This window comes from Protopterus annectens, chromosome 17.part0, assembly GCF_019279795.1.
Source record: "Protopterus annectens isolate FY-2018-M chromosome 17.part0, PAN1.0, whole genome shotgun sequence".
NCBI lineage: Eukaryota > Metazoa > Chordata > Ceratodontiformes > Protopteridae > Protopterus > Protopterus annectens.
Genome location: NC_056751.1, coordinates 23,098,912 through 23,123,316, shown reverse-complemented (window position 1 = coordinate 23,123,316; position 24,405 = coordinate 23,098,912). Strand labels below are relative to the sequence as shown.

General features: G+C 42.9%; 1 protein-coding gene across 1 annotated transcript in view; it reads right to left on the bottom strand.

Moving 5' to 3' along the window:
- The window catches only part of GPAT3 (glycerol-3-phosphate acyltransferase 3), a 1,164,625-nt gene that overhangs the window by 214,302 nt on the left and 925,918 nt on the right, over nucleotides 1–24,405 (bottom strand). The gene's annotated exons all lie outside the window — the stretch shown is intronic.

The window sequence follows — 24,405 nt, the reverse complement described above, 5'->3', positions numbered from 1 at the left end:
TTTGGCATGGCTGACTGTTCTGGAGAATGCTGTACTTGTTTCCTTGTCTTTAATGGTGTTTTTGACTTTGCCTTAGTTGTTGTAGTGGCCTTAATTGTAAGCTGTGAAGGTCTGAAAACGCCCTCAGAAGCCGATGCCTGCTCAGTGGCTCCGGATCCACTGAGGGTATAGTTTCCGTAGGCTCAATACCTTGAGTATCCACAGGCCTCGGTGTATCCAACGTGGCTGTTGGTTATGGCCTGTGGCTCTGAGGTAGCGGGTGTCAGGGGCTGCGAAAGCGCCTCACTGAGAACCGGCGAAGTGGCGACTGGCCTAGAAGTGGCTTCGTCGTCAGTTTTGGACCTCGGATGCCTGTCCTTTTCTTTGTCTTTGCGTTTTTTATAAATTCCAGTCGTCGGTTGTTCCGACGGCATTATGTAATTAAACCTCCGTCCAAAATAATGTAAAGCAAAATCAAACCGATGTTTAATAGTGCGTTTATTGAATCTAGCACAAAACCGACAACTAGTAACGTCGTGGTCAGGGCCTAGGCAAGGAATACAGTAAGAGTGAAAATCCTTATGAGGTATTTGCTTCCCACAAGAAATACAATTATTAACTTTTACTGACATTGGACTGGAGCAAGAAAAAGTTTCCCCAACGGGGTACTTAGCTTTATTGAAGACTGTGGTTCTGAAACTCAATTTTGAAAATCTCAGGAGTCGGCCGACCAGTACTTGCAAACTGCTTTTGCTTCGGGCACCGCGCGGCAAGAAAGACTGAAGAAAATGGCGTCGGTTGCATCTTTTATACCCCTGGTGCACTGACATCAGGGAAGAGGCGACAGCAACCAACGCCAGACCACGAGTTTGGAAATCGGGCCAACTGCGGTTCGCCTGCCAGCAGGATAACCCAAGTGTAATGACTGCAACAGTGAAACACGATGAACATCAATAATCATACAAAATATTACATTAATAAAGTAGCCGAAAGTACTCTAAGAACTAAGCCAACATGGGAATGAAGAAAGGAATTTCTAATGATAGGAATGACAGCAACTAGGGATACAGAAAAACAGGCAGGAGGGGGCTGGAATTTACTGGAGAAAACTGGCAAAGGAACCAAGGTATTGGGAGGAAATAACTAGAGAGGGACAGGTAACAGAATGGGAAGATGCCAAAAATGTATCTGAACTGCAGGTTAGAGATTGCCTTCTGTATCAAGGATAGAAATTCGAGTATAGACAGAGAGAAAAATAGTGGGGGGTCCTAAATGAAAGGCCAGCACTGGTAGAGTTTTTAGTAGAATCTAGAAAAGAAGCTGCTGTTAAAAAATGAATAATTAGTAGAGCATATAAAATACTGCATGATGACTATAAGAATCAATCAAAGGACGTTAGAAAGGATTGGAAAGAGAGACTGGATAAGCAATTCAGAAAGAAGCACTCGGGACTATATGTTGTCTCCCAAATATGCAACAAAATCTAAAAGATTTAGGATTTTTGCTTGGAAATCTTTACACAGATATTTTTATACACCAAGTAGATTCCAGAGAATTTTTCCTGAAGTAGAATGCAAATGTTGGAGGTGTGATGGCAGAGAAAGAGGCAATTAAGAACATATTTTCTGAGAGTGCAATGAGTTGACAGACTTTAAAGATTCCCTTTCCATTCCATTCAGAGATGCTGGGTAAGCAAATTGGTGTAACTAGGGAAATGATTTTTCTGACCTATGATACAGAATCAGAACTGCCTAGACATAGCAAGGCCTTGCTTAGCCTAATTATGGAGGCTGTCAAAAAAGCAATTACTAGAAAATGGAAATCAGAGTCTAAACCAACTGTACTCAAAGTAGTGAATATAGTAAGAGAGAAAACAACTGCAACTGGGATGTTTAGAAAAGGGTGGGAACAAATTACAAAGGAAAAAATGTAAATTGTAGAACAATACATACAGGGGAGGAATGAGGTTTAAAAGAAGGCATGATTTGAATAAGCTATTTAATGTTTAACTGACAATGACTGGGTAGATTATAAGTGATGTATAATGTTTGCAACTAAATTGTGTCAGTATGGTTTGTGATGTAAAATGCTTGGGACTGGGATTATGTCAATATAATTTGTTTTCATAAATGTATGACTGCCTATGTCACAAAAAGGTAACTAAAAACATGACCTATCAGGCCATATGGAATTGCTATTTAATTGTAGCCTCCAAACAGGCTTTATGTCTCATGAATGTAGAACAGCAACAGTCTTCCCTCTGCACAAAGGTGGGCCATCTACAGACCCTGGCAACTACCATAAATCTCACTAATCTCATATGCAAAGCCATGGAAATTAACAGTAATGATATAGTAAACTTCCAGACATTAGACCCAACCCAATTTGGTTTCATCAAGGGCAAGTCATGCCTACTCAACCTGCTGGATTCCTTTGAGAAGGTCACCAAAGCAATGGACGAGGGCAAAATTGTTCACACTGCCTACCTTTACCTGACCAAGGCATTTGACAATACCCCACTCAGCATTGTTGACAAACTTAAGAGGTTAGGTACAAACCCTTATGTCAGTTACACCGTGGATAGTCAACTGGCTCACAGACAGGACCCAGGAAGTTAGAACTGCAGAGTCCACCTCTACAAAGAGGCCAGCCACAACTGGAGTCCCTCAGGGATTGGTCCTAGGACCACTCCTTTTTGGCATTTACTTCTCTGAAGTCAAGGCCAATGTCAATAGCCTCTGGCTGACTAAATATGCAAATTATTGCAAATAAGGAGCCGTCACCACATCCCACACCAACATAAATGTTCTCCAGGAAGGGCTGACACAATTAGTGTCAGAACCATGGACTAAAACTAAATGCCATGAAATGCATAATAATATCCTTCAGGAAGTCATTCAACCCTGGTAACTATCATATTGACAACACACCTCTTAGACTTGGCCAAGTAGTCAGGGACTTAGGGACACACAGACAGTAATATAGCCTTTGACCATCATGTGCCTACAGTAGTAAATCATTCTATGTTGTGCAACATATAAAGAAAGGTATGGTATCTAGTTCCAAGGAAGTCATTATTCCACTGTATTTGGCATTCATCAGACCTATCATTGAGTACAATGCTCCTGTACCCAACCAGGCATGTCCAGCAACTGGAATGCCCACAGAGGTTCCTCACTAAAAAGAATACAGGGCATAAGTAAGATGTCCTATGCAGACTGCCTCAAGGCTCTATCTCTGTATTCTGTCTCCTGCAGGCTGTTGGGTGGAGAGCTATGTCTGGCATACAGGGCATTGACAGACTACTCTCTGATGGACCTCCTGCATATCCACAAATCAAACAGCACCAGATATACCTGTTCTAAAGAATTAAACCTTGCCTGTGATATAAACAGGACCTGCTGGAGACAGGTATGTATCCCAGAGACTACCCCTTCTCTGGAACAGGCTCCCCATCCATGTGAAGCAGAGTTCCTCCCTAAACCAATTCAAGTGTAACTTGGACAATTAGATGCCAAACCATGGATGAACTTGCTGCCCACCCCCCATCAATGTCTCTAATGGACACAGGCAGCCTGTAAATGGTTCATCTCCCCGGCCCCTACTTGGAAATGTTTCATGTCCCAAGACCCTGCTTACACTTACCAAGGGTAACAGAACTTGTCAGAGATTTGGGATGCATGGCTAGGGTTAAAAAGGCCCCTGTGGTTATTATCATAGTAAACACCTATGAACCTATGAACTTCAGTCAATGAAAGCCTGACACCTTATCTGACTCCACCAGCTTAGTGTCCTCCTCTCTCTCAATGCTTGGTGGATGTTCACCCCTTAAGGACATCAATATTCTCCCTTATAAAACAGACATCTGTCTAAGCCATTTTTGACCCTTCTTGCCCAGGAAGACATATTACAGTTGTGTACACCATAAATGTAGATGCTCGAGTGTATTCACTGTTGTAGTCATTACATTTGGGTTATCTGCCTGCAGGTAGCCCTCAATGGCCTGAATATCAAAGTCTTGGATCCCTGCGTCAGATACGGTCTCTTCTTCCATTACGTCAGGTAGTCAGGGGTATAAAACATGCACCCGATGCCATTACATCAGTTTTTATTTGCCCCAGATGTCAGGTGCTCCCATAATGGGAAGCAATTATATGCTAGGTTACACCTCCAACAAAAAGCAAATAGACCCGAAAGCTTAAATATACTAAACAAGAAGAATGGTATAGCCAAGAGAAGTCAGGGGGCTGGAGGGAGGGTAACCGGGACTGCAACAGTGAATACACTCGAACATCTACATTTATGGTAAGTGTACACAACTGTACTATGTCCTTCATGTTTCACTGTTGCAGTCATTACATTTGGGTTGATTCCCACAGCTAAGGAATGGAGGAGGAAGTTAGAGAGCATTAGGACCAGCTATTAAGCCCTGCAAGACTGCAGTGGCAAAACCAGCTCTGGACTTAGAAAAAAAAATAGGTATGTGGTAATGCTTGGTGAAGGTATGTACAGAGCTCCAGGTGGCAGCTTCTAGGATGTTCCTGGTAGGAACACCTCTGAGAAAGGCTGTAGAGGTAGATGTAGCCCTGGTGGAATGTGATCTTATCCTCTGTGGGGTAGGTTTTCCATGCTGCTTATAGCAGAAATGAATGCAATGGGCTATCCACTTAGAAATGGTTTGCTTTGAAATGGCCTTCCCCTCTGCCCCTGCAGCAAAGCCAACTTGCAGCTGTTCAAATTTTCTGAGAGGCTTAGTCCTGTCCAAATAAAATCTAAGTTGTCTGTGCATATCCAAAGAGTGCAGTATTCGTTCTTCTTTGTTTTGTGGATTCAAGAAAAAAGTAGACAAATGAATGGACTGATTAAGGGCCACACTAGACATCACCTTGGGCATAAAGGAAGGATTGGTCCTGAGGGACACCCTGTCTGCATGGAAGATGATGAAGGGCTCCACTTCCATGAAGGCCTGTAATTCAGACACTCTTCTTGCAGAAGTGATGGCTAGAAGGAAGGCTATTTTCCAGGAAAGGAATTTCAACTCTGCAGTTGCAGCTGGCTAAAAAGGAGGTAGAGTGAGCTTTTCCAATACAAAGTTAAGGTCCCAGGCTGGAGTAGGGGCTCTCCTGGTTGGTCTTAAATTTTTGGCCCATCTGAGGAATTGCTTTAGCAGGGGGTGAGAGAAGAGTGGTGGTTCAGTATTATAATGTGCTGAAATGGCAGAGGCATGAATTTTAACTGACGAGAAGGAAAGGCCCTTGTGGAGCATCTCTGTTAAGTACTGAAGAATATGCGGTAAGCTGGGCACCGTTGTGCCCATCCTCTGAGTCTGGCTCCAGGAACAGTATCCACTTTTCAGCATAGGACTTTCTAGTACTAGGCCTCCTTGCCTCCAGAATGACATCTAGCATCTGCTCACTGAGGGATGCTATTGGAGAGCTCAAGGAATTAGCCAGACTGCAAGGTTCAGGGTTTGAAGCTGAGAGTGCAGAATCTGGCCCTCCTGCTGGGACAGCAGGGAAGGGGTCTGAGGCAGGTGCCATGGGTCCAGCAGTGTCATACTGCGCAAGAGGGGGTACCAGTGCTGGCGTGGCCAGTCTGGTGCAATTAGTAATGTCCTTGGTTTGTCCTGTTTGATATTTAGCAGAACCTTCTAGAGGAGAGGCAGAGGGGGAAAGGCATAAATTGAGAGGCTTTCCAAGCCTGACTGTGGGAAGTCCTTGTGCAGAATTTGTCCAATTGGTAGTTCTGAGGGGAGGCAAACAGGTCTATCTCTGGATTCCAAAAGAAGGTGGCCAGCACCACGAGTGATAACCGAGTTTATTCCAAGTGATAACAAATCAAACAGGTTTCGTCAGCGTTGCCTTCATCAGTGATTGTTATCTGAATTAGCAAGCAGTCTATATATACACACAGCACTTCATGTCAATCAAGTATTTAAAGGTACAGCAATAAAAAAAAGCTAAAAGGGTCTCTGCAATCTGAACATAATGTATTATTTGTTCTTTATTATTCCTGCTGAAGGTGGTCATTAAGACCAGGGGAATAAAGAGCCCCTAGCCTTACTATCCAACTCTTTTCTTTATCATTCAAAATACTGTGTCACCCTAACTTATTCAGTCTATCACCCCATATCTTATCAATAACACAAAAGTGAAATATTGCTGATTTATGATCACATACATGTCTGTAAAGTGCATTAGTCATTCGTTTGTTTCTGATGTCACTTAAATGTTCAGACATTCTTATTCTAAATGGTCTAGACATTTGCCCAACATAGAAAGATGAACAGGAACAAGTGGGCCAAATAGACCACCCAGTCTGTTCCACAGTTGGCAAAATGCTTGATCCTATAAACCATCTTAGTGTTTTTACTGGAAAACTCCTTAGATTTTGGTATGTACCTACAGAAGGAGCAATGGCCACAGGAAAATGACCCAACTAACTTGTCCCCTGTACTCGTTAGTTGTTCCATAGAATAACTTTCACACTCGGATTTGTAATGACTAAGATAGGACCCCAGTGTTCATCCCCTACGCTACGATATGAGAACTTACATCTATCCATAAGGATATTACGTGCGAAGTTCGTTGGGGTTTGGATTACTATCTCTGGATTCCCCCATTTGTTTCTCAAAAGGTTGAATATATTTGGTTCCAGTTTCCACTCGTGTGGGTCCATGAGATTTCTGCTTAGGTCATCTGCCAGTGAATTTATCTTGCCTGGCAGGAATTGAGCTTGGAAGTGCACTTGGTAGCTCAAGGCTGTGTTCCACAGAGACATGGCTAGTCTGCAGAGAGGGTACAAGTGGGTTCCCCCCTGCTTGTTTATGTACCACATAACTATGGTGTTGTCTGTCTTTACCAATAATTGCCCTGGAAGAATGTGGTCCTTGAAGGCTGTCAGGGAATTCTGTACAGCTAACATTTCTTTTTAGTTGATATGTAGGTGCATCTGTCTCGGGTTCCATTTGCCCAGAATGCACTGCCCTGCCAAGTGAGCCCCCCATGCATAGTCTGATGCGTGTGTTGTTAGGGTTTGGGCGGTAGGGGATAGAGTAAATGGGAGCCCCTTGTTGTGGTAGCAGGCCACTGCCCACCAAAGGAACTCTGTCTTTATACAAGGAATGATAGGAATCATTGATTCCAGGTCCTGAGAATGTTGACACCACAGGCTTTTTAGATACCATTGTAGATTCCTCATATGCAGTCTTGCATATGGAATTAGTAGAATGCAAGAGGCCATGAACCCCAGGGCTTGCAGGATTTTCCTTGCAGATAGCTGGGTCTTTGTGGCCAGCAGTTTGAAGTAGGTTGTCAAATAAACTTGTTTCTCTACAGTGAGGAAAGCCATCTGGGAAGTTGTATTCAAGCTTGCTCCCAGGAATACAATTTGTTGTCAGGGTACCAGGTGAGATTTCTTTTCATTTATGGTGTACCCCAATGAGTTTAGAAGTTTCTTTACGAATGCCAGATGTTTTAATAGCAATTCCTGGCGTTCTGCCTGAAACAGACAATCGTCCAAGTATGGGTATATTTGAATATTTCTCTGCCTGCAAAATGCAATGGCTGGAGCTAGACACTTTGTGAATACCCTGGGCGCAGTAGATAAGCCAAAGGGAAGTGCAGAGAACTGATAGTGCATGGAGCCTTCCCTGAAGCGTAGGCATTTCCTGCAAGATTCCCTTATTGGAATGTGCAGGTAAGCTTCCTTTAAGTCTAAGGTTGCCAACCAGGCATCTTTGCCTAGCATAGGAAGCAGCTGTTGAAGTGTTAGCATCTTGAATTTTGGGATTACCAAAAAAGTATTTAGAATAGAGAGGTCCAGGACAGGACGCCAGGAGCTGTCTTTCTGGGTACTAGGAAAAGTCTTGAATAAAAACCTTGTCCCTTTTCTTCTGCTGGGAAAGGCTGAATAGCCCTGATACTTAGAAGACAGAGAACCTGCTGTTGAGCCTCTGCCCACTGATTTGGGGGGTAGGTCTGGCCAACCATTTGGGGTTGGTAGGGTGTGGAAGTGGAATCTGTATCCTTGGGAAACTATATTCAAAACCCATTTGTCCTGGGTAATGAGTTTCCAGTTTTTTGCATGCAGTGAGAGTTTTCCCTCTAAGGGAGTAGGCAGTTGAGCAGGGCTTGGAAGAGTTAAGGTTAAGTCATTGTGACATTTTCCATAGGGGTGTGTGTCTTATTACTTACAGCTTTGGAAGTGGGAGCTCCCCACTGCTTAGGCCTGTGTGTACCTTGACACTAGCCTAGGTGGTCTGCTATTCCTGGGTTTGGACTGGGAAGGCCTGGAAAAGACCGGAAAGGACCACTTCTTAGAAGGACAATGCCTACTAAATCTGGGAGGCTGTACTTGCAGGAAATCTTTAACAGTTTGCATAGATTTAGCTTTTTCCTCCATCTTTTTAAGAACTTCTTCTGCTTTGTTGCCAAACAGGCGGTCTTGGTTTAAGGGAGCATCCAGTAATTTAGCTTTAACATGATCTGGCAAGTTTTGCTCCTTAAGCCAAGCATGCCTTCTAAGTACAGACCCAGTGACAGCAGCTCTGCAAGATGCTTCTAAAGAGTCAAAACCACATTGCAAAGTATATTTACCAACTTGTTCAGCAGAATGCATTAAATCCTGTAATTCTTTATGTTCAGCACAGTCAGGAATCAACATCATTTTCTGTTTAAGTAATCCCATAATATGCTGCTGATACTTTAACATATGAAACTGGCAATTTAAGGCCCTAATGGCCAAAGTAGCAGAAGTGTATACCTTCTTCCCCTATCTGTCCAAGGCCCCGGAATCTCTATCAGAGGGGGTAGGGTTTTTGGCAGCTGGAGGTAAAGAATCTGGGGCCGGGCTAGATTCCAAGAAGGCATTATCTACAATGTCCAGAACAGGAGGGATAGCTAAAGGCCTGTGTTGAGGGAGGAGTAAGAATTCCCTAAGCCTCTTTTTGGAGTCAAGAGTAATCCTGGCTTTCCCAGCGGAAATGCTCCCTAAGAGTGCACAGTTTCACCAAAAGAAAACTCTTCTGGAGGGGAAGCAGAGGGAATGGAATCCTCAGCATCAGAATCCTCATAGGTAGATAAGGACAAATCCTGGTAATCAGAAGAAACAGAAATTTCAGAATCCTGATCAGAAGAATCAGAAGGAAAATTAGTTCTAGGTCTCTTAAGAGGGGGAAGGCTGGCTTCCCCTAATTAAAATAAGAAGGTCTTCAGCCTTTCTAAGCATTTGTTTTTTAGGCATATGGGCCTGACCATGCGGTCTGGACGTCAGTTTTCGAGGTGTGGGTCGAGTTTTAGGCCTTGATGAAGAAGATGGCGTTGGTTTGAAATGCAAAAATGTAGGCCTGAGTACACCCTCAGAAGCCAGTGCCTGCACAGCGGCTCTGGACCCATCCAAGGTAGAGACATCCGCCAGGTTCCATAGTCGAAGAAGCACCTCACGGCATACCGGACTCCGAATGGGTCTCAGCAGAGGCCTGCAAATCTGAAGTAGCGGGTATCAGGGGCTGCGAAAGCACCTCACTGTCTACCAGCGAACTGGCGACTAGCTTAATGGAAGCATCGTCCGCAGTTTTGGACCTATGCGGTCTGTCTCTGTCTTTATCTTTCCGCTTTTTCGGAATGTCGGTAGTCGGATGGCTTACCAAAGCCATTTCTAAATAGTTAAACTGAGTACCAAAATAATTGCTGCAAAAATAGACTGACGACGAATAGTTCGGGGGTTGAATAAGGTACAAAACCGACAGCGAGGGACGTCGTGGTCTGGGCCTAAGCAAGGAATGCAGTATGAATTAAAATCTTTATGAGGTATTTGCTTTCCACAGGTAATACAATTGTTAACTTTTACTGACATTGGTTAAGAGCAAGAAAAAGGATCTCCAACAGGGTACTTAGCTTTTTTGAAGACTTCGGTTCTGAAACTCGAAAATGAAAATTTTAGGAGTTGGCCGACCGGCACTTGCGAACTGCTTCTGCTTCGGGCACCGCGCGGCAAGAAAGACTGATGTAATGGTGTCGGCTGCATGTTTTATACCCCTGATGTCATGGAAGAAGAGACAGCATCCGACGCAGGGATCCAAGACTTTGATATTCAGGCTGGCTGAGGGCTACCTGCAGGCAGATAACCCAAATGTAATGACTGCAACAGTGAAACACGAAGAACATCAGCATCTGCCTAAGAACTAAGGAGTCAGATCACAGCATTTTACGAGAAAGAGTGGGATCCTCTAATTCTAAATGGAGGAGATGAGAGTGAAACAAATAGGGCTCCCTAATGAGAAAAGAGGAAGAGTAGGTAACATAGTGGATAGCATACAGCACCCCAGTGCAGATGTCCCATTACCTAAAAGAAGGTATGGTGGGCCATAAAAAGAGTACTACCACAGTATTCTACTCAAACTACCAATATGGTGAATTCTTGCACAAATGTACCATGCAGATTAGATTACTGCTGCGGTAGTCATTAACTACTGAGATGATTCTCATAGCTAAATGACAGAGAGGTGGTCAAGAAGGAAGAGATTGGTCGTAACAGGACCTGGAAAATAGGTGGAAGTAAATCCTGCACTAACCCTGGAAAACATGTCCAGTCTGTAGTGTTTGGAGAAGGTGTTGACAGGGGACTATGCAGATGCCTCCAATATATCCTACTTATTCACCTCCAGAGTAAGGCTACTATGGCAGCAATGCCTCTCATATGGTGGGGTCTTACAGCTCTTTTAAACTTTTTATGTTGAAAGGCATAACACAACATAATACAATGGTCCAGCCATATAAAGACCACGTGCTTTAACAATATCTTTCCATCTTTTCCTGTCGCAAAGGCCACAAGTGATTTACCTACCTTCTAACACTGCTGGCTTTGTGCAGGTAAAATCTTAGCTGCCTGAGTTCATTTAGAGAACGCAGGATTATTTCTCCTATATTATGAGGGCTGGGAAAGAAGAATGGTAATAAAATGGCTTGACAGAGGGGAAACGCTATAAAAAAGTTTAGCATAAAGGAAGCCTTGTTCTGAGGTTGACCCTGTTGTTACATAACACCAGATAAGTTCTCCACATGAGAGTTTGGAGTTGTCACACTCTCCTGGCAAATGTAGTGTCAGAGATCTGGAGGAGGCTGTTGTTGCAAGTTTAAATGGTGACTGTTCCAATTTTTCTAAAACACAATTCAAGTTCCAAAATTAAGTTTCTCTTTCTGACTGATCTCAAATGCAAAACACTCAGGTGGACATGTTTGGCTACTCCCAGCATGCCAGTAGTGGGTCCACAGGAAGACAGGCTGATAGGTATACACTTTAATGGAGGTACAGACCAATACTGAATTAAAAGGTTAACTCAAGTACTGCAGAATCAAGGACACAGGCATTGTGCTGGTGGACTACGTCTCGTAGCACCAGGGTGAACACCTCTTCCATCTGGATAAGTAAGATTTCCTTGTGGTACGCATTCTGGCTTCCATAAGTATTATTCCAAGGTTACTGGTGCCTAGAGAGAGAGAGACAGACAAACTGTCAAACTATTCAGGCTATGATTTGCAAGCACTCCACACCTGGATGTGTTAGAGCTCGATTGTTCAGGGATAGGAGGTCTATCTGCTGAGGCAGCATGTTTAGCTTCTCCCTGGAAATCTCCATTAGAAACAAGAACTTGTTATGCCTGGGCCAAAAGGAGTGCTATCAAGAGCACTTCTGGCTCTTACTTCCTTGCCTTCTGTCATTTTTAATGCCTTTATTGAATGATCACTTGTGACATAGGCAAATTTACAATTACATAAAAGTAATCAAACCATATTAACAAGTTCATATTTGCAAACATTATACACCACCTATACTGTTCCACACTGCATAATCAAAGCAGTAGTACATAAACTGTTCATGTCATCTTATAAACCTTATACCTCCTCCATAGCATTTCTCTGCATGTATTGTTCCCATAATTTCCAATTTTTTTTCTATGTAATTTACTCCTCCAAAGCATTTCTCTGCATATATTGTTCCCATAACTTCCATTTTTTCTATGTAATTTACCATGCTATTTTCTAAAGATCCTACTTCCTGTTCTTTTATCTCTGTTACAATATTCACTAATTCAAGTATAGTTGGTTTAGACTTTGATTTCCATTTTCTAGTAATTACTTTTTTGATAGGTTCAACAAGGTCTTACCATGTCTAGGCAATTTAGAGTCTATATCCGAGCTCAAAAAACTTTCCTTAGTTGCACTCATTTGCTCATCCAGTATTGACAGAGTCCTCGGTAGGAATTTTTTCAAAGTTTGCCAACTCATTACAATCTGAGAACATATGCTCCCAGGTACCACTTTCATCCCCACTACAACTCCAACATTTGCCATCTACCTGAGGAGTCTGGTTGGGTATACAAGTATCTGTGCAAACACTTCCAGGTCTTCTTTCAGCTTTTCCCGGTTAGGGATCGCCACAGCGGAACTCCGGTCTGCTAATGATTGGCAGTGGATTTTTACAGTGCTGGGTTGCCGGCCAGATGCCCAACCTTCAAAGAAGGCGCTGTGCAAACACTTCCAGGTAAAAATAACAAATCTTCGAGACTGTGTTGCATATTTGGAAGCCATATCTCCTCCCTTTCCTTCTTGACAACATTGAGGTGCAAGAGGTTTAGAGGAAATGCATAAAGGTAAAGACTTGCCCATTTGTAGAAGAAAGCATCCACTGCCCAAGCCTCTTAGCCACTGTGCTGAGCTACTTTTTTGGTTATTTTTTGCTTGGAGATGCAAACAGGTCTAGCACTGGGACACACTACCTGTGTGCCAAATGGAAGAAAATATCATTGTGCAACACCCACTTAGGAGGATCCCCCATTGAAATCACTTACCTGGTCTGCTACTGAGTTCAAATAGGATAGGATGTAAACTAGGTTGAGGGTAATCTGCGGCTACAAGGTTAAACTCTCAGGAAGTCATGGCCAGCATGCACAAGGAGTAAGAATATGTTCCCCTTTGGATGATATACCACATTATTCTAGTATTCTGTTGTCACCAGTAGGATCCTATTTTTCCAGACTGTTTTGTAAGCTTTGACTACCAGCACCATATCCATCTCTTTCACATTAATATTCTTCCTTTGCATTGCATCTCAAAGGCCTTGAACTTTGAAGCTTCCTGAGTATCTCTCAAGCTAGATCAATATACTCAATGGTTAGAGGCTAATTGTGGACAGCCTGTCTGAAAGGCACCCCTTGGTTCTGCCTGACCTACATGGAACATGGTTCCACTCTTGGGAATGCAGGATATGACAGGAATCTCCTCTTACAGGGATGCAGTGTAATAGCACCAAGTAACATTAGAGCTTCGCCAAGTGCATCCAGGCCACAGTATCATTAGTATGGTACAGGCCATATACCCAGTGCTTTGAGGTCTTCTCTGGCTGAAACGTTCTCTGCCAGTCTTTAACTTGTAGAAATGCTGTGTCATTTATTTAATCTTTTCTTAGGAAGGGTATAATCTCTGACTGCTTGAGTCCAAAGATGACCCGATGAATAAGATTCTTTTGAAAGGAATAAAATAAAGGTATGGAACAATGAAAGAGAACCCGAAACTTTGGAAACAGTCCATGGTGAAATTCAGGGTTCGTCCACTTCCTCCAATGTAAGTGCCTGTATAAGGCAGTCATCAGGACAGTGGTAGATATAAAAGCTATTTGTCCTACAATAAATTACTGGAACCATACATTTTTTTTAAACAGCTTTATTAAATCACACTTGAAATGACATAGGTACACATACACTAAATACAAAAGAACGCAAACCATACTGATTTTTCCTATGTTTCATGCAGTGTACAGATATGCTTTTTTAACACTCACTCACTCTAAGACTGCATAAATTGATCAATTCCGGTCATCCCTTAAATCTTACTCCTTGTCCTGAACATTATTTTGAATGTACTGTCCACAAAAAATTCCATTTATTCCTATGTAGTTTGTTGTTTCACTTTTCTAAAGATCCTGTCCTCAGTTCTTCTATCTCTTTTACAGTATACAGTATTTCAGTTAAAACTGGTTTAGATTTTGACTTCCATTTTCTAGCAATGACTTTTTTGGCAGACAACAGTATTCAACCTAGTGAAGCTATGCTATTCATGTCTAGGCAAATCAGATCCTGTGTCTCATCTCAAAATACATCTTTTCTTAGTTACTACCATTTGTTCCCCCAACACTTCTGGAAAGTACTCTATAGTGAGTTTTTAAAATCTAACAACTCAATACACTCCCAAAAACATGTTCACTATTACCTCTATTTTCTACCACACTTCTAGAATTTATAGGTTCATAATAAGTACTAGGCTAGCTGCCCTTGCGGGCCTTTTTAAGTTTAGCCAGCTTCCCTTTTTTGTGCTCAAAATAACCTATTCTATTTTGTTACAGATTGGCCTTACCCATCTCATAGTCTATACATAGAAGTTATGTCCTTACCATAACGTTCCATGTGGAGTGTTCATCTCGCCTTTGTTCTTACACATGGGGTTCGGAGCCGATCCTCGGCTCCGTGCCGGCCTCTTGCAAGCTCTGCATCGAGAAGAAGATCGAGACAATCTAATACCCACAATCCCCCTCTGCCTTTACCTCAGATCTAGTTTGCAAGCAAACCAATCTCTAGAAAGAGCACATTCATGCTTACATCACATATGCACAGAAATAAGAGTCTATACATAACTATATATATAAGAACAAATAGACATATATATGTACATGCCAACTATGTACACAACATCTGCAAAGCAGAAGCAGAATGCTCCCGGCCAGGCATCAAAAGAACGTTCTTCTTAAGGGCGGGAGGGTGGGAATGTAAGAACAAAGGCGAGATGAACACTCCACATGGAACGTTATGGTAAGGACATAACTTCTATATGTGATAGTGTTCAATCTCGCCGTTTGTTCTTACACATGGGTAGCGTCCCTAGCTCCTTGTTCCTGAGGAACTCACGGAAGGACGTTCTTGAGCACAGTGGAACCAAAGGTTGCTCTGTCCCTAGAAGCCTTGTCTACCTTATAATGAGAAATGAATGTATGTGGCTTAGACCAAGTAGCAGCCGCACAAATAGCGTCTAGTGGTAGGCGGGCTGCATGAGCCAGAGATGTAGACACTGACCTTGTGGAATGTCCTTTGGGTTTGTGTAAGAGAGTTAGATTTGAGGAATTATAGACATAGACTATACAATCCGTTAGCCACTTAGAAAGAGTTCTTTTGGTAACCGCTAGTCCTTTCCTGCTATCAGCCACAAAAAGTTGATCAGTTTTTCTGTGATCTTTTGTTCTATCCAAGTAAAATCTTAGTTGTCTGTGAACATCTAATTTGTGCAACATATACTCCATTTTGTTGGAGTGATTTTTGAAGAAGGTGGGTAATTCAATGGACTGATTAATATTGTTAATAGAACACACTTTAGGGAGGAAGGATGAATTAGTTCGAAGAGAAACTCTGTCAGAGTGAAAGATCAAATAAGGGTGCTTGATGGAGAGAGCCTGAAGTTCAGATATTCGCCTAGCGGAAGTAATGGCTACCAAAAAGAGAGTCTTCCAGGACAAAAATTTTAATGGGCAAGAAGAAGCAGGTTCAAAGGGGGGCAACATTAATTTAGATAACAACAAGTTTAGACTCCAAGGTGACGTAGGAGATCTGACTGGTGGTCTAATATGAAAAACCCCTTTTAAAAAGGCTTTACAAAGTCTGTGGGCCATAACAGGAGCCCCACATTCTTCCACATGGAAATTTGAAATGGCAGCCAATTGAACCCTTAGTGTAGCAGGAGAAGCACCCTGATGGAATAAGTCCGTTAAAAACTCTAATATTTTATTCAAAGGAGCCGTAAAAGAATCCACTTGCTGTGTATTCGCCCAGAATACAAATCGCTTCCATTTACTAGAATATGTTTTAGTAGTGGAAGCTTTATGAGAAGCCACCAATATATTCAGAACTGCTGGCGAAAGAAGATCAGACCTGGCTAAGTTGGGAATTGGAGCAACCAAGCTGCTAGATGGAGGGACCGGAGCGCGGGATGGGGAGCCCCTGACGAGTGAGTCAATAGATCTGGCTCTGGGTCCAGAATCCAGGGTCCCCGAATGCAGTGTGTCTTCAGGAAGGGAAACCAAATTTGACGAGGCCAGAATGGGGCAATGAGGATTATTGTCCTGTGAAGGTTTCTGGCTTTCTGGAGAAACTTTGATATCAGGGGAAATGGAGGAAAAGCGTACAGGAGTCCCGGGGGCCAATCGTGAATCAGTCGTCCCTGGGGACTTCCCTGGAGGGAGTAATAGGGCAAAGTAGCTCCTACATTTGGCGTTCATTGGAGACGCAAACAGATCGCAGGAAGGCTGGCCCCACGTGCGAAAAATCCTTTTCGCCACTGACTGTTTTAGGGACCACTCATGCGGTAACAGAATTGCTCTGCTCAGCCTGTCGGCTATGACGTTGGATGACCCCGGGATGTGCGTTGCTATTAGAAAGCGACCCGTGGACTCCGCCCACTGCCAGATTCTCATGGCCTCTCTGCATAGCTGATAGGACTTGGTTCCCCTTGCTTGTTTATGTACCAGACTACCGACATGTTGTCCGTCTGAACTGCAATAGTTCCTAGAGGAAGAAGGGGAGCAAAGTGTTGCAACGCTAGAAACACTGCCCTTAACTCTAGAACATTGATGTGCAGATTGTACTCCAAATTGGTCCATTCGCCTTGGACTGTCTGTCCCTGAAAGATGCCCCCCCACCCTATCAGGGAAGCGTCCGTGGTCACCGTAACTGTAGGCGGTAGCACAAATGGTCTCCCCTTGGAAAGGTTGCACGTTTGAAGCCACCAGTTTAGATGTGTCTTGCATGTTTTCGTAATAAGAATCTCGTGTGTTAGAGGTAGTTGTTGAAACGACCATTGTGCAAACAGTAGCCATTGAAGGACTCTCATGTGCAGCCTTCCCAAGGGTATTGCAATAAGGGAGGCTGACATGAGTCCCAAAACCTTCAGTACCAGTTTTGCTGGAGATTTCCTTGACAAAAGTAGAAGACGTATGTGAGTCTGAAGTGATAGTATCCTTTCTGGGGGAAGTCTTAGAATTAACTGACGTGTGTTTAATTCTGCTCCTATGAACAAAATATTTTGTGATGGCTGAAGCAAGGATTTTCCGAAGTTTACGGAAATTCCTAGGTGAACACACAGTTGAAGAGTAAAGTCTCTGGCCTGTAATAGTTGACGCTGGGTGGTGGCAGAAAGGAGCCAGTCGTCCAGATACGGAAACACCTGGAATCCTTGGCATCTCAAGTGAGGCGCTACCACTGCCATGCATTTGGTGAAGACCCTGGGGGCTGAGGTCAGACCAAAGGGCAGGGCTCGAAATTGAAAGTGACTGGCTCCCAGCCAGAAGCGCAAATGATCTCTGGATGCCCTGGCCATTTTGATGTGGTAGTATGCATCTTCTAGATCTATTGAGCACATCCAGTCGTCCTTCTGTAAGAATGGAAGGATCGATTGAAGCGTGACCATTCGGAACTTTTCTTTCCTGACGAAGGTATTGAGGTAGCTTAGGTCCAGGATGGGCCTCCAGTCCCCTGTTTTCTTTGGAACTAAAAGAACCTTGAGTAAGTCCCGAATCCTTGCTGGTCCGCTGGGACTGGTTGGATGACTCTTTTTCTAGCAGCTTTGAAATTTCTATAGCTGCTGGCTCTCGCAGATGGGGCGGTACATCTGAGAGTCTTTTCTTTGGAATGGGATGGGATAGAAAGGGTATGTTGTAACCTCTGGTAACCACGCTTTTACCCACTTGTCTGTAGTTATATTTTGCCAGGCCTGAGGGTATAAAGCTAAGCGACCCCCGACTGCCTCCAGAGCAGGACAGTCGGGCCTCCTCTCAGGAGTGCTGGAAAGGTTTACCAGGAGTGTATCCCTGTCACCTTGATGTTGCGGACCCTCTGCCACCTGGGCGGCGTCTTCCACCTCTGCCCCTCCTCTGCCTCTAGAGGGGCATCTCCCTGTGTGCCTGGGAAAGATCCTTGGGGTTTTCGAAACCACATTTTTCCACCACGTTGCCCTTTGGGGTACGGTCTGGTTGGGGTGGAAAAACGGACTCCGGCAGCAGACAGAGTCTTTCCCTCCTGTTCACACCGGGTAAGGGTCTCCTTTACTTTGGGGCCAAAGAGAGTGGCACCGTCAAATGGGGCATTAGTAAAGGAAGACTTGAAGGCTTCCGCAAAGGAACATAAGCGCATCCAGGATTGTCTGCGAAGAGCAATCGCTGAAGCTGCTGCCCAACTCGAACCTTCGGCTGCGTAGGAAATCGGCCTCATGGACGAGTTCACAATGGATGTAAGGGTATTAAGTTGCGCTGTCACTTTCTCTGAGACAGCCGCATCTGTAGTACCCTGGAGGGTATCTCCCAACTCTTTGACTAGATCCCTCTGTAGACGTGTAAAATGGGTCAAATAGTTCAGGGATCGCATGGAAAAAGCCGCTGAACTAAAAATGTACTTCCCATCTATCCATCGTCCTAGAATCTTTATTAGGGGATGGACAGATGAGGAAGACTCTGACATCTCCTTTTCGTGGCGCTGCCACCACCATAGCGTCCACTGGAACTCCTTTGTTAAGTAGGTCTTGTCCTGAGGTGCCGTGATGTATTTATTGGGTTTCCTTGGGACTGGTTCCACTGTGTCAGGAGCCTCCCGCCCTTCGAGCAATTAGTTCCATTAATTCGTCGAAGGGAGGAGTGACCCAGGAGGAAGAAGGGCGAGCACCAAATGCCTTCAGCAAAACTGACTCATCCTCAGAAGGGGGAAGGGACTGCCAGTCACCTCTCTGTTTCAGGATCTCCAATATGTCCGAAAAAGAGACATCTTCTGAAGGTGACTTAGGGGACCCTTCTGACTCATCTAAGTCAGTATCAGATGTCAAGGATTCTTGTGGAGAATCCAAGTGTCTCCTCTTACACAATCTTTTCCTAGGGACTTCTTCGTGGGGAGCATCCGAAGAAGCCTCCGAGGAAGAGGGGGCACCCTCCAGGGGTGGCTGAGACTGGTGCCCGACGCTTGGATGTGGCCGTGGGTGCAGAGGAGGATAATGGCCCTTTATGGGGAGGAGAGGTTGCTTCCACTGATGTGGTTGTCTGGGTAGACAACACCTTCCTCATTAGGTCGAACGCCCGGTCCCGCGATCGAAGAATCTCCGGTTCGAAGAAATGGGAAGAATCCCGACACAGGCACCAAGGCATCGACCCGAGGACGGAGCCGAATCGATCCGCGCCGAGGCCCCGAGGAAGAGTCGGAACCAAACGCCGGTTCGACTCTCGGCCCCGGAACCAAGGACAGATCGTCGGCCCGAGACTCGGTATCGGGTCCGACGGAGTCGAGGTGAGAGGAACAGACCGAGAAAGACGGTTCTGGACCCGAGGGCTCCACAATCAGAAGATCAGCCTCTTCCGGCTCCAAAGACTGAACAGGTCTCGGAGGAGGAATGGATGGAGACACTGGGAGGCCTTCAAGTTTCGACACCAACTGGGTGGAAACCGAAATAAGTTTGGACAGGGCCGAATGCTCCAATAACTTCTGCACCACACGATCCACATCGATATCGGAGAGTTTGGAAGAAGAACGGGTCGAAGGAACCGAAGACGGAGCCGACCTCAATAAGGTCGAAGGAGGGAGCTCCATCACCGGTTCCAAGACTCGAGGCTCAGGAACCGATACCAGTTGAACACTCGGCCCTGAAGTCTGTGGAACCGGTGATCTAACTTTTGCTGAAGAGCTCGGAGCCGATGACTTGGGCTCTGACGTCTTCGATTCCTTAGAGGATTTCGATGCCTGGTCAGAAGCATCCAGAGCCTCCTGAAAAGAAGGTTTTAATAAACCTCTGTCCATGAGTTTCTGCGCCTATCTGTCATGACCCTCCCACTAAAAGAGTGACAGATAGAACAGTCCTCTTGCAAGTGGAGAGGGCCAAGGCAGTAGACGCAGGAACTATGGTTGTCAGTCACTGACATTTTCTGGCCACACTGACGATGCTTAAATCTTGATTTTACCTTATCAGACATATTACAAGAAAAAGACAAGTCCAGTATTATAGTCAAATCCGAGAAAATAGTGTCAAATCCGATTTAAATGTCGAATCCGTTTTAAATTTAAGAAGGGTTGGTAGACCCCGAAAAACTCTAACCGATTAATAAAATTAACGGCACCGAGAATTTAACCCACTCAACACACAATCACTCAGAATATCAAGTTATATCAAATAGAACAAAAATATCCAATAAAATATAACAAATTAAGTTATATCTTAACTTTAGATGCTCGAGCTAGCTCTCAGCGATGCGAACGCAGCAGCGGCAAACTAGATCTGAGGTAAAGGCAGAGGGGGATTGTGGGTATTAGATTGTCTCGATCTCCTTCTCGATGCAGAGCTTGCAAGAGGCCGGCACGGAGCCGAGGATCGGCTCCGAACCCCATGTGTAAGAACAAACGGCGAGATTGAACACTATCACATTTGCATATTACCCCTAATGAGAATAATTGGAATTGTACCAGAGATAATTTGAGGGGGCCCATGCATAGGATAAAGCATTTAGGAGCTGCCTCTGTCCATCAGTAGTATACGGGACAGTCCTGGAGTAAAATTGCTGTTTCACATCCACAGATACAAGATGTGCTTGAATATGGACAGGAATGAACTTTGTTTTAAGTGGATAGGGAGTCTGTTCCATAGCAACGGTATCTTCTGTGAGCTATACCTGTCCCTCTAAACCATTTAGTTGATGCTGAAGAAGAAGTTTAGATGCCTAGACAGACTATTTATGATGCCATTTGACTTGGTGATGTGCAGTAAATCTATCAGTAATGGGTCAATGGATGCCTTGTATGCCAGACACAGGTTACCTTTTACCAGTCTGTGGGTTACAGAGTTTAGAGACAGGGCTATGAGTTGGTCCACGTAGGAGATGTTGTTTAGGCCTTGTATCCTTTTAGTACAGTATCTCTATTGGCATTCCAGTTGTTGCATGTGTCTGGAGAGACGCATGCCAAAGGGGGTACTGTATTCAATGGCTGGTCTAATGAGGGCTGAGTAAAGGGGGACAATGACATCCCTAGATCTAGACACAATCCCTTTGTTTATAAGCTGAGCAATATAGAAATATTTTCTTTTTTTTCCAAACAATCTTTATTGCATTTTAATATAAGACAACAGACAAAACCAAAATATCTAGAAGTTGATAAAATATATGTATACATAAGCAATGTGATAACACAATACTACATCTACAAAAGGATAGCAGATCTAAAAACAACTATATACATAGTGCCATAAAATTCAAAATGTTCAAATATGGATCATAAAGCTGCTTATCCATGAGTTAGAAAGGGAAAGGAAGAATATAATCTTGTTCTAAAAGAAATCCTTATTATTTTAATATGGCTCAGTCAGCTCATATCTAGTAGTGAAAAATAAGGTTCCATAGGTGCTTAAATTCCAATTTTTACGAGGGTTGACAATTATTAATTTTTGAGAAGTTATGTACGTAACTGCCATCTTTCTGAAACCCTCCCAAGATAATTTGGAGCGGTCTATCCAATGTTTGGTAATATAGAATTTAATCAAAAGACATATAATAATCAGGCTTTTACATCTAAGGTGGCATACTAATCCTGGTAATATGGAGTAGAGCCATTTCCCAAGATAGTGTTGACTTGTGATAACCCATTTTATCCAGCCTAACCTTGAGGGAGCACCATAGATTATGAGCATATTTGCAATACCAAAGTATATGTATAATATCTGCATGTGGGTGTGAACAACAAGGGCATGAGGTGGAGATAGAGGCATTGAATTTATTTAGGTGGGTTGGGGTAAGGTATAGATTATTTATAATCATAAATTGGGTATAGGTAAATTTCTTGAAGGGGGAGTATTTAAGCGTAAGAGTTATCGATTCTTTCTTCTGTTGCAGAGATAAATTGGATCCTTGTCTATTCCAATATTCAGCAAAGGTAACTTCATCTCCATAAAGGTATGAGGAGAATGCTTTGTACGATATGGAGAGCATGTGTTTCTTGACATTTAAGTTTAAAAGCAGTGGGATGACTACATTGATCTCAGGTTCTGATTTGTATTGATTTATAGGAAGGGATGAGAAAAGATCTCTTAATTGCCTCAGAATGATAATATAAGCTTTAGACAGCGATAAAGTTCCTCTAAGCTCATTTAGGGGGAGATGTTGAAATTTGTGTATATCCCATATCGTGCAGTTTTTAATCATAGGAAATTTGTTTAGGTTCAGCATTTGGCCTCCCATTGTAATATTAGGATTGAGATGAATAGGCTGCAATAATGATAAGGCATTAGATAAGCCTACCACGTTGAAAAGTTCCTGAAAGTCCTTAATTAGGTCCTTAAGAACTTTATGGATTTTCATTGTCTTAATTGAAACTCTCGTAAGGAAAGGCAAAGATTTGGGATTGATGTTTTTATTAATAGCATATTTATGCCATATCTTAGTCCAAATAGGGGACCATGACATGGGTTCAATGGCATAGTTGGCTATGCTAAGAATTCTATTGGCTCGAATAATTCTATAGTATAAAATGAGATTTGGTAAGGCCATACCTCCTTTCTGCTTGGGAGCTGTGAGTTTGCAGTAAGACATCCTGACTGATTTTGGGTACCAAATGAATTTTCCGATCTCTTTCTGGATTTTCTTGATAAAAGTAATTGTGACTGGGGATAAGGAGGAATTATATTGATAAAGAATTTTTGGAAGTATATTCATTTTGACGATGGCGATTTTGGAAAGTGTAGAGAGTTTCAATAACTGCCAACGTTTCATATCTTGTGTGATAGAGTTCCAAACCTTCACTAGGTTAGCTTGCATAATAGAGGAATATGAATCTTCATAGGTAACTCCTAGGTAGTTGAAAGAGTGAGAGGTGGAAAGGCAAGATTGGAAAGAGATGTGGTTTGTGAGCTCCAGGGTTAATTTGGAAGATATGAGATTTATTGGCATTAATTTTATAGTCAGAAATCGCTGTAAAGGTATCTATGGAGTTTATTAACTTTACTGCATTGTTAGAGGGATACATGAAATATAAGTTAAGGTCATCAGCAAAGGCAGCAAATTTAATATTGATATTACATATTTTCGGGATAGCATAGTAGGCTTTCTGTGTAATAAACAAAAGTAGTACCTCTATATATAGGTTGAACAATAGGGGAGACAGAGGACACCCTTGTCTTGTACCATTGGCTATTTTAATCGGTCTTGAGGATTTCCTATTTATATAAAGGTGTGTGTATGAGCTATTGTATAGAGTCTTGATTAAATCAATGAATTCAGAGGGGAGTCCAAATTTTAAAAGAGTTAGAAACAGGAAGTCCCAATTGACCCTATCAAAGGCTTTATTTGAGTCAAGTATCAAAGCGTAAATAGGGTCTCGGCTCTGCTTGGATAATTGTATCATTGATTCTAGTGTTAGGGTGTTATCCCATGTGTGCCTGTTGCTCATAAATCCAGTTTGCTCTGGGGAGATCAGATCATTCAGCACACTTTTCAATCTAGTTGCCAAGATCGAGGATAGAATTTTAATATCCACGTTCATAAGTGATATTGGTCTGTAGTTATTAGGATTCGTATCATCCAGTGTAGATTTAGGATTAGAATAGTTTTTGATAGATTAATGTATGGATCTTTAATACCATTGACAGCAATAGATTTAAACAGGTCTAGTAAGATAGGGGCCAGAGTGACTTTATGTGACTTATAAAACTCAGATGGGAAGCCATCGCCGGGCCTTCCCTGTCTTGAGTTTATGAATAGACTCTATGATTTCTTTAATATTAAACTGGGCTATGAGTTGATCTTTCTGCAGGTCAGTAATCTTTGGAAAGTCAATCATATCCAGAAAATTTTCCATCTCCTCTTTGGAGGCCGTGAGGCTGGAAGTAGAATAGATATCTGAGTATATTTGGTGAAAAAGATGAAGGATATGTTCATCAGATCTATAGACCTGGTTTTCATATTGAATACAAGAAATTCTCGGGGATCTAGGCGTGTTCAAAATAATTCTCGCCAACGCCTTGGAAGGAGTTTGAATATATTCTGAGAATCTCGCTATATATCTAAATTCCCAAAAGGACAGATTAGATTGATGATATTCAAATAGTTCTTTTTGTTTATTCATTAGTTCTTTTTCTATGATCTCAGAGTATCCATCTAACAGTTTTTTGTCTAAACTATCAATTTCAGCCTGTAAGTCCCCTAATTCTTTAGTACGCTGTTTCTTAAGAAAGCTCGCTTTTTTAATGAAGATACCTCGAAGCACGGCTTTAGTTGCAGCCCATCTAATATCCAAGGAGATAATTTCATCTTGTTTATTACCATACAGATCTTTAAGAGTCATTTTAACTTCATTACCCAGAGATCTAT